This window comes from Sceloporus undulatus, chromosome 1 (genome assembly GCF_019175285.1).
Source record: "Sceloporus undulatus isolate JIND9_A2432 ecotype Alabama chromosome 1, SceUnd_v1.1, whole genome shotgun sequence".
Classification (NCBI taxonomy): domain Eukaryota; kingdom Metazoa; phylum Chordata; class Lepidosauria; order Squamata; family Phrynosomatidae; genus Sceloporus; species Sceloporus undulatus.
In genome coordinates, this window is record NC_056522.1 from 210,787,488 (window position 1) to 210,799,106 (window position 11,619).

Below are 11,619 nucleotides of genomic sequence, written 5' to 3' on the forward strand. Positions count from 1 at the left end.
TGAGCCATGGAAACCTACTGGGTAACTTTGATCTAATTACACTCTCTTGGACTCAGAGAAAGGCAAAGACAACCCTCCCACTGAACAAAGTTTGCTAACAAAACCTTGTGTTAGGGTTGTCATAAGTTGGAAATGACTTGAAGGCAGTAACAACATACTTTAAAGTGACAACAGTTTCAGGAGCCACTAGTGCAATGGTTTTAGGGAAATTTTATGTGTATTGTTTTATTACTTTGGATTTTGCAATGGCCATTGGACAAAAACAATAAAGATTGATTGATTGATTGATTCACTAGTGCAGTGGTGTCACTAGGATGCACTAGGTGTCACTAGGATGTGGGAGATGTAGACTGCACCAGGTGACACCCTGGTGTGTGTGTGACACCACTGCTCTGCAAATATCTGCTTTTTTGCAGAAATGGGCTGGGCATTCACCTGTGTCCCTTTAAAATGCTGAAGAGATGGTGTTAGTGGGGTGAAGCTCAGAGAAAGGAGAGGCCCCAGTTTTTTTTAAATCAACATTTTAAATTTCTATTTTTTATTTTTTTTATTCTGTTTACATTTTCCTTAAAAACATCACATTTTACCAAATGAAACTATGCATATGATATGCTGTGTGTATGATATTATAATTTAAAGGTATAATTTTAATTTTGTGAGTTGTTTATGTCACAACGATTACCATTACATTCAGTGAAATACAGGAATTATGTTTTATGAGTAAAATTGGTACAAAAACATTACTAAGGATTCTGTATGGTGTGGTCTGGGAGGAGGTCAAGGTGTGTGTCGGGGTGACACCATGAGTTACTGCATCGGATGACACCAACCCTAGTGACGCCACAGCTCTAGTGTCTATAATTCTTAGACCATACCCTTCATATACTATAAATTTCAACATCCCAGGATTAAGTCTGCATCTAAAACTGCCCAAGATCTCCTTAAAAACCTACAGTGAATGAATAATTTGTGTAGTTCCAATGACCAATTGCTATTTTGGCAATGATAAGGACTAATTAGTTAAAATCAGTTATCAATTCAATCTGAAATTTGCTAATGGAAAGAGGCAATTCTATTCAATTTATTTTTTAACCAAAGTTATTAACTAATGTTGGGATTTAATCAATGCATTTTTAGAATTATTAATTAATTAAATAAATACAAAGAATGCTAATGACCTGGAACATTTTACATTTTCCAACTGGTTATTTAACCAAAGCCTAGTTCTCTCACGAGTTTTTCAAAACTACTTCTTGCCTTTTGTTAGTCCCTATGCATTGGGGAATTATAAACATCTAATGAAGAAGCCAGTGGCATTTTCAAAGCTTACATGAGTTTTATGCATTCTGCTTAGCCCAATAAAATATTTCTGTTTTGTGGGTTTTGGATGTTATAGTATGGGCAACATGGCTACCCTTGGAAATGTTTTGGGGTTACAGGAGCCAAACCATTTAATTAGTTTCTGATTCTGACATATGATAATTTATATCATATCATATAGTAACTCCATTGTATGAAGTACTATATCATTCTGTTTTTTGACATATAATTTAGTTAATAACATTAAAAGATTTTAAGCCAACAAATAATGAGAGCATCTTAGAAAGGTGTGGCCTTCTTTGCATCCAGATAGCCCTTGTGTGATCTGCTCCAAACACTCCATAGTAGCTTCTCCTTCGGATACTGAATTTTAAAGCTCTTAACTCAAGGACTTTGCTGGGCTTTATGTAGAATCCATCAGATTAGAGAAAGTGTGTGGGTGAGAGATAGAAGAGGAGATAAGATTATAAGGGAATGTGAAAGGGAAAGCATAAGTAGGGGGCTTTGATGGGCTAGATGAGAAATGGGTAGCTCAAAATCTATGAAACTGTTTCCTCCTCTCTCAAGCTCAAACTATGGACAAGTATAGCAAGCAGCAGATATGTCATGGATGGCATTTTCCAGCTTTATTTTGTGCAAGTAGTTCACTTAATTTTAAATGGCAATTTAACACAAACGTAATACTGTAGTTAATTTCCCCTTTCTAATGTGAGTGCACTTGAATTAGTCTTTAAAGTTTAGTAACAATTCAACAAATAAATGCATTAACTGTTATAGCCTTGCTTTTACCATCCAAATGTTTCTCCTAAGGTTCAAATGAAGCTTACTGTCTTGTTAGTTAGTTATTGCATTACAACAGTATGATGGCATAGCAAGACAACAGCAGCAGAAATATCTTGTGCTGTGCTATCATGACATTTTCCCTTCATGATGCCATGAAGGCAAGGAGGCAAAGAAAAGAAAAAAGAAAGACAGGCAGAAAGAAAGAAAGGACCAGTCATGAAGCTAAGGGGCAGGATGGGGTGGAGGCTACAACACCTGTACTGTACTGTGGAGTCTGTTTATTGTGAGATTACTGCAGAAATGAAGCAAAATGCAGTACAATTTGTATCCATACCATGAATGTCTGGAGCAGATTAACACACCATAAAAGTGAAGTGCAGTAAGGCCCTTAGAGTCTTACTGCATGAGAAAACAAAGCAGAAACAGAGCCAGAGAGTAGCAGATTTAGCCGTGTCTTAGTGTAGAGCTGCAGTGGTGGGAGATGGTTGTAAAAGCACATCTTTTTTCTAGTTGGAAAAATCTATTTGTCAAATAGATTTTACAATTTACAATTTTTACAATTGTTTCCTGCAGGAAGAGAACTGATTCACTATGATGTGATGCAGTAAGGCATAGAGAAAGCTGCTACTCTCTGGCTCTGTTTTCACTTTGCTGCCTTGTGTGATAAGGCTCTTAACCTCATTACTTCTAGTCCTGCTGTCTAGGGGCTAGTCTTCACATAAGTGTATTAGGCAAATTGCTGCAGATTTTCATCTGTTCACATCAACACTTAATTGTCTTCAATTTCCTATGGAAATTTGCATCTATTTGCCTTCCTTCTGCCAAAAATACACAACTATGCGAATACATGCAAATCTGTGTGGTGCAGATGGACAGCCACATGTTGGGTAATGCACTTCCTTGCAAATACTCCTGGATATGTCGGTAAAAAAACATGAATCCTCTTTATGTAGGTTTTCACACATAACTTTTCAAAATGCCTAAATTCCTCAAAATCTCATGTGGCCGGAACACAGTTTATTTGATTAGAATGAAGAGTATTTTAATAGCTCTAGGTTCAGTAGAAAACAATCTTTCACCTTTTCCCATATGCAATCCCTTAAAGCAGTGGTTCCCAAACTTTGATTCTTCAGCCATGTTGGACTTCAGCTTCCAGAATTCCTGGCTGTTGACCAAGCTGACTGGGATTCTGGGAATTAAAGTTCAAAATAACTGGAGGACCAAAGTTTGGGAAGCACTGCCTTAAAGGGTTTGAATAAAACTTTGGTGTCCTCTTTCACTTTTCTCTTTTTTGACACAGGACATCTATCTTCTGAGATGTACCAGATTTTTACCATCATACAGAAGTCCTGTAGCGATATCTCCATCCATCAGGAAGTAGCCAAAGGCGAAGAACCTTTATTCTGCAGGATTTTTGGACCACCACTCCCATAACCCCTTACCACTGGCATTGCTGGGTGGGCCTTCTAGGAGATCAAATCCAGAACCTAAACCCATAAACTAAAAAGTACTTGCCTACAGACAACATTTAGCCTCACCAATACAAAGACATTGTGAAAACATTCTATCCATCCCTGCTTAACAGATTTTCTGTAATAAGGAGGGTGAGGGACTGGAAGAAGTGATGAGAAAGGCTAGGGGTATGATAAATGGAAGACAATGATGTTTGGACCCCCTGTAACATTGTCTGAATTGAGGCAGCCCACTGCAAAATACAAGCCTCACCAGGGAAGCAGAACAACAAAAGCAATCCACAAACATTACAAAGGGACAAAAATCACCAAAATAATGGTAAAGATACAGGAAATTAGAAGCACAAGAATAAACACAATCAGAAACAGAATATACTTACAGATTATGCAGGCTCCAAATGATCACAAATGGGTGCAATTTGCTTATTACTCGTGTTGCAAACCTGCCACCTGGTGAGGCTAGGAAGGGGTATACAGATCCCAAGGACCTATTTAACCTGCAGCGATTCCCCCCCCCCCCCCCCCTTGTTGTTACAAGAAGCCTTCCTGTTGTGAATTGATTGTTGGAGAAATAAGATGGAAAAGGTAAAAAGGAAGGGAATCACATCTTTTGTTGGTTTGTTTGTTTCCTCTGGGAAGAAACTAAAGAAGAATATATAGAAGAAAAATGCTCAAAAGATTCTGATCACAGGAAACCTGGATTGCTTCTATTAAGGTCCCAGGTTCATGAGAGAAGGGTTGTGGAGAGGCCAAGGATCTTACTTGGATAATATTTTTTTGCTGAGTGGGATACAATGATACAAAGATTCACTGAAGAAAGACTTTATGTGCAGCCATAATGTAGGTACAACATCTAGCCTACAGTGTCCAAGAATGTAATGTAATGCACAGAATGTTAGATTCTAAATAGTCTCATGCATGGCCCAATATGGATGGGCAAAGTTCAGCCCAGCAGATGTTGAACTGAAATGCCCAGAAGTCCTAGCCAGCATAGCCAGTGGCGGTGGAGTGTGGGAGCTGTGGTTTCACAAGCTGAGGAGGGCTGCTCTTTATCCAACACTGGGCTAGACACTGCTGTGCCCCACACTGTAATCTACATACCTGCTAAAATAATGGGCATCTAAGGCTATACAGCCTTCCGGATTGAGGACAAATTGATACAGGAAATCTGTGACAACAGAGAAATTTGGGACGAAGGTTTAAATGCACAGTATTATTCAACCAATCAGAGCTTCATTCCTCCTTTCCCAATTCCCAGATCCAGAAGGAGGTCACTTTTTTCTCTTCCTCTGCGGCTTTATTCAAACTGACTGCTTTTGGTTTTCAATAAACCAAAGAATGCCAAATAGATATCAAACCTTGACATACATATAATAACTGTGTTCTGCCTTGTGTTTCTCAACCTTTTGCCTTCCAGATATTTTAGAACTTCCCTTTTAGAGACCAGGCAACCTGATCAGCGATTCTGTGATTTGAAAGTCCAAAATGTCTGAAGCACAAAAAGGCTGAGAATCACTTCTCTATGCGATAATGAACGGATTGATAACAAACACATTTTAAAGGGTGTTAGATGGTTGGTTCTGTGTATGCGTTATTCAGCTGACCAGCAATGTAATGTCCTGGATCACAGGCAATTCTTACTAAAAGCTATAGAACTTGCCTGCAAGTATTGCCATACAATTCTTTTGTACGTACTGTAAAATGAAGCACTGTGTGGGTATGTGCCTCCAAGCTGCCTGTCAACTTATGGTGACTCCATCAATTTCATAGGGTTTTCTTAGGTGGTATGTCATTGGCTTCCTCTGAAATATAGCTAAACCTGAGTATTTCATTTTACCATGAAAGAAGAATGCCACTCTTTGGTTTATTTTCCATTTTCTCATCTTGCTTGAATAGGTGCTGACTAGAACGAGACAGATGAACTGTGTAGAAAGACACCCAGGCAATGCAATGATGCTTGCAGGTGATCTTGGCATCAGTGGATGCAAATAATAATATTGGGAAAATATTATATCTTGTCTGTCCTCATGCCGGTCATGTCATGCATGCAATAACTGAAAAACACATTTCCAGAAACCAGCCTCCCAAAATTCCAAGAGTCTATCCATCTCCCCAACATAACAGGCTGAGATGATCTTCTTTATAATAAATGTATGATGAAAATGCCTCCCATTTATAATACCTTATTTATTTGTGTCCTGCTGTCAGCAGACAGCAACATCCAACATCACCTTTGAATGGGTTAGTCTCATCTAAAGTCCTTTAAGTGTTTCTTGATAGGTATCATTGCCCTTAAGCATGATACTTATAGCTGCTTTCTGAAACCTTCTCAATCTATCAATACATACAATTTCCAATTTCAGCATGGCCAGACAGAGAAGGAGTGTTTCTTGTTTTACGAGAACTGCTAACATAATATGGGAAGTTCTCTGTTATATGAAACATCAACTCAGATGTAATTGGATTAGACATGTGTTCTCTATAGCTGAATTGAGGACAATCCAATAGTAGGTCTCATTTCCTTACATTAAGTCTAGCAAAAATTCAATACTATAGATTTGATAATATAGAGCTTGATCTACACAAGAAAAACTATGCAATCCATTTCTGAGGAAAACGCTGCAGAAATGATGACTAAACGCAGCAGGTTTTTTCCCCCCCCCCCTTAATTTATTTTTCCAATTTTAAAAAATGACCAGCAAACACTCTGTCTTCATCCAATGTGGCTTTAGCTTAGCTTTGTGCTATCTAGTTTACATTTCAGTAAGGAGTGACAAAAAGTAAACTGTACAGGACATATTCATTTTTTAATCTTTTTAAAACATTTATATATAATATAATATATATGTATAAAAACTTGATTAGCAGCTTGGCTGGCACCCCCGTGACCCCAGATAATACTTTTCAATTAGAAGAAAGCACTTTTAGACAATTACGCTAGATAAAACAGTATATACAATTTTGACAAATAAATACATAAATACAGCCATTCGTAGATAATGTTACACCAAAACTTCAGATAATGTCAACAAGTTTTCTTATGAAAGGACCTTTTTTTCCTTTGCAAATTGGCCTTTTCTACACGTTATCTATAAAGGTTTAATCCCAATAAAGGATCAAATTTGTCTGCTGACTCTTAATGACTTTGGGATCCTCAAAATTTGCCTACTAGGAATTGCTATGATGAAATAGTTCTTCAGAAGATCAGACTTCTGAGAGCTTCCTGGCAATATGTGCTTTGGCAGTTTATGTCTCAACAAAAAGCAAACATGATTTTTGTTCCGATAGTAGTTACAATGACCAGAAAGAGTGGTTCATTCAAATAATTTCCCCTGTTGTGATCAAACAAATGTCTCTTAAAAACAGAAGAACTTGTTTTCCTCTACACAGATTCAAAGCAAATACTATTAATTTTCTACCATCTTATTTTGACTGAACGTTTCCAAATAAAGGAACTTCTGTAGAAGTGTAATATCCATAGTAATGTCTAGTTTCCTTTGACAATTTTGTATTTCCCCCTGTTTGCTCAGAATAATTAAGTAATAATAATTAAAAAAGTATAAAAACCAGTTAAGCTGTGAAATGTTTTCTACATTCAAAAATCAGGGCACTCATCATGCTTAAGGCTCTTGAAACACTGACCGATAGAAAGTTTGCCGCAACTCCATGCACAACCGAATGTTACACTGCAAGCTGACTACGGGTATATGCAGTGGGACAGAGAAGAAATTGACTTAAAATATATACAGAACATTACTTGCCAAGATGAATATTTACACATCTGTCAAAGAAAAAAGAATATGTGTGTGTGATAGAGAGAGAGAGAGCCAACGTGTAGTGGTTTGAGCATTGGACTCCAACTCTGGAGACCAGGGTCTGATTCCCTCCTTAGTCAGGAAAACTCACTGGGTAACCTTGGAGGAGTCACAGACTCTTAGTCCCAGAAAAATATGTGATAGGGTCACCTTAGGGGCGTCATATGTTGGAAACAACTTGAAGGCACACAACGTGTGTGTGTGTGTGTGTGTGTGTGTATTAGACAGAGGGAAAGAGAGAGGAGAGAGGGAGAGAATGAGTATGAAAGAGAATGCCCAGTAATGCAATACTAGGAAAAATGTTTTTTAACAAAGGCTGAGCCGAGTCAGATGTTGTTTGTTTGGTGCTATAAGTTCCCCCCCATGGGGCTATGCATTGGTACCAATGTTAGATATTTATGACTCTACCATGTTTGCCATATGTTGAGTATTGCTTAGATTCTCTTGTACTTCTCAACACTTGATGACATTATTCAGTGTGATCAGGTTCCCCCCTGAATCTATATCGTTTACCCAGATTCTAGACTTTCTTATCATAACTGAAAGGGAAATGTACACAGATCTGTTAGAAAACCAGCTAATGATATCATGTAAAAACAAAGGCTGCATCCACACTGTAGAAATAATTCAGTTTGACCCTGCTTTAACGGCCATGGCTTCATGCTCTGGAATTCTGCGAATGGTAGTTTTGTGAGACATTTAGCCTTCTGGTCTAAAACATACTGCAGGAATAATCCAGTTTGAGACTGCTTTAGCTACTCTAGCTCAGTGCTGGGAATTATGTAGTTTGCTGTGGCACCAGAGCTCTCCTGGGGCTTTCCTGAGCATCTTGATATTTCTCTTCTGTATCTCAGTGAGCTTGGGCTGGGTTCAATCCTGATAAATCATACTATCTGAGTTAGGAAGTAGAGGGAGTTATGATCTGGTCAAAAATTGCTTCGAGGAGTTAGTGTACATATTACCATGGAGTGAATCCTAGTTCATTTTTGGAGGATGCCATTGTGTCTGTACAGCACAGGATTAGAGAGTTGCCCTGTCATCAAGGACATGGTTCACCTAACATCTAGATTAACTTGGATTTGTAGTTTTATCAGGCACCAGCACTCTTTGGAAGAGAAGGACAACTGGATCAATCTCAGCCCAAGGCAATAAAACTCAATAATACAAATCCTAGGATTCCATAGGATGGAGTACTGCATTTAAAGTGGTGTCAAACTGCATTATTTCTAGTGTAGATGCATACTGTGCAACCAATGGATGGAACATGGGGATGACAGTGTTCCAAGCTAGGATTAGGGACGTAACCTGTGAAGAAATGATTTATTGAGTTTTATTGCCTTGGGCTGATATTTGTTTCTTTCCTGAATCATCCAACTAAACAGTGGTTGGGTGCCCAGTGGTTTGATTCATTCCTTTACAAAATATAAAGCATACACCTTAGTTGTGATGGGCTATTTGAAACGTATATTAACAGCATAATCTTATATACATTTACTCAGAAATAAGCTGTGCTTAGTTCAATACAGTTTACTGTCAGTTAAAAAGGTAATGAACTGTATAGCTTGCTCTGTATTTAAAACAGACTTTCTAAAATAAGTTAACTTTAAAATCAGGATGGTGGATTTTACAGTCTTTGTACTATCATCATGACAAAAATTAATAGAATATCTCTCTTTTGTCTTGGGAGGAGCTTTTGTCAGCTAATGCTGGTTAAGTGACGGATAAGTTTGCTGACTTTGCCGTAAAGCTAATGCATGTAGACATCCCTCAGTGTCTCAAGTGGTATAAAAACTCTCTGCATGATGCTTGACCTGTGATGGGACTCATTGAGGCCTCACAGGATATTGCACTATAATACTATAAAGGATATTCATGAGCTTACAACTTGATCCAATTTCATTGCTTTGAACATGACTTGACTATAGCTGTCTTATTCTATCAAACTGGAGATGGGTATTAGAAGAAGCCATTTGCATCAGTATGCTAAAGAACACCAACATATCCTTCTGCAGGCATTTTGCACCATGAGATCCTTCTTGGACAAGTAGCTTCCTTTTGAATAAACTGTGCCCAAAGAGCATTGCATAAGACATTTAGCAATTCACTTCTTACCAAGTTAATAGTGAAACTTTGATTTGAATAATTTGTGTTTCTACATAGACAGTAAGTGTCATTAGCTACCTAGTTTAAACAAAAATGACTGAAATTACTGCAAATTTCAGTAATGTGCTAAGATGACGTAACTGTGAATGACAGACAGACAGATGAAAAGATAGATATGTTGAAATATATATCTATGTATGCACTATTGCATGATATAAGTAAAAAAAAACATTAAAAGTAATAGGACATGAATACTTCAAGCAGGACATATAAAGCATAGCATTCATAGATGCTCTGGAAGATGTATTGTCCATTTTCTGCCATATAATTGTAAACAGTAACTCTTTCTGAAGTAAATGGGGATTATTAAAACACAATGTCAGGTCAGATGGCTTGTTTTTATTCCCTATTGGGTAGTTTGGAAATTCAGATTAATCCCCCAAATTATTTTCATTTTTAATATCATTTGTGTGTGACCAGAACTGGTAAAATATTTATTTTTTATTTTCATGGTGTGTTATTTTTTTTATTCTTGACTGGCATCTCAAGTGTTCTGTTTTCATGATACTTTTCAGTTACTGTTTTCACCAGCTTGAATTGGATGAAAAGCAAAGACATGTCTGTTTGGGCAGCAGGGGTGGGAGGGCTTGTCAGTGCAATCTTGACAGAATTGCTGTTCTTGGTGGTATCAGACAAGCTACCCCTGGACCTTTGGGGAAAATAATGAAAAGAACGCCTCACCTCCAGGGATTGTTGTTTTCAAGGAACTCAGTTTTATTGCCCAACTGAACAGGTTTCATCAATTCTGACAGCAATAATCACCTCTTAGAACCTTTCGCATTCCAGATGTTTTGGATGACAACAACACTCCCCCCCCCAGTCTTTTAGCAATGGCCTTGTTGGCTAAGACTAATGGGAGTGGAATAAAATAAAATAAATAAAATATTTAAAAATTGGCGGGCCAAAGTTTACAATCTCTGCATTACTCAGCTGGGATAGAAAGAAATGCCTAGATTCCATAGACTACAAAGGATAATTCATGATGCTCTGACACTTGCTTCCTTCTCCCCTGTAGTCAGGTGATTTGATGCTGTCTGATATGATATCAGCTTTTAGGGCGTGGCTGTGGCAGATGCAGTGTACCTTGATTTTAATAAGGCCTTTGACAAGGTCCTCCATGATATTCTTGTAAACAGACTAATAAAAGGTGGACTGGACAATTCTACTTTGTAACTGGTTGACCAGCCAAATCCAAAGGATGCTCACCAAAGGCTCCCCTTCATTCTGGACAAAAGTAACTAATGGGGTTCCACAGGGTTCTGTCCTGGGCCCAGTGCTATTCAACATCTTTATCAATTACTTGTAGGAAGGAATAGAGGGTATGCTTATCAAATTTGCAGATGACACCACATTAGAAGGCGTAGCTAATACCCCAGATGAGATGATCAAAATTCAAAATGACTTTAACAGATTTGAGAGCTGGTCTGGCTTGACAAAACTGCATGTGAAAGCATTCTAGGAGTCTTAGTAGCCCACAAGCTGAACACGAACCAGCAGTGTGATGTGGCAGCTAAAAAAGCTAACGTGATTCTAGGCTGCATTAATAGGAGTAGAAGTGTAGAGTTTGAGGGAAGTACTAGTACCATTCTATTCTGCCTAGATTCTGCCTAGAATATTGTGTCCAGTTCTGGGCACCACAATTCAAGAGGGATATTGACAAGCTGGAGTGTTTCCCATGGAGGGTGATCAAAGTGGGGGGGAAAGTCTGGAAACCATGCCCTATGAGGAGTGGCTTAGGGAACTGAGTATGTTTAGCCTGGGGAAGAGAAGATTAAGGGGTGACATGATAGCTATGCTTAAATATTTGAAAGGATGTCATACTGAGGGTGGAGCAAGCTTGTTTTTTGCTGCTCCAGAGACTAAAGGTTAGAGAATTGTCCCTTCCTCGTCTCTTCTTATCAGTGGGATGGGTTAATTGGCACGTTTCATGTTTTGCAGTACAGTCCATTGTCAAAATCTTGGCAGGTTTTGCAACTGTCATGTTTTGCTTAGTTTTTTAAAAAATGTTGGCTATAGCCTAGGTTACTGACTTTATCAAAATCTGCATTACTTTATTCCAAAGTGTT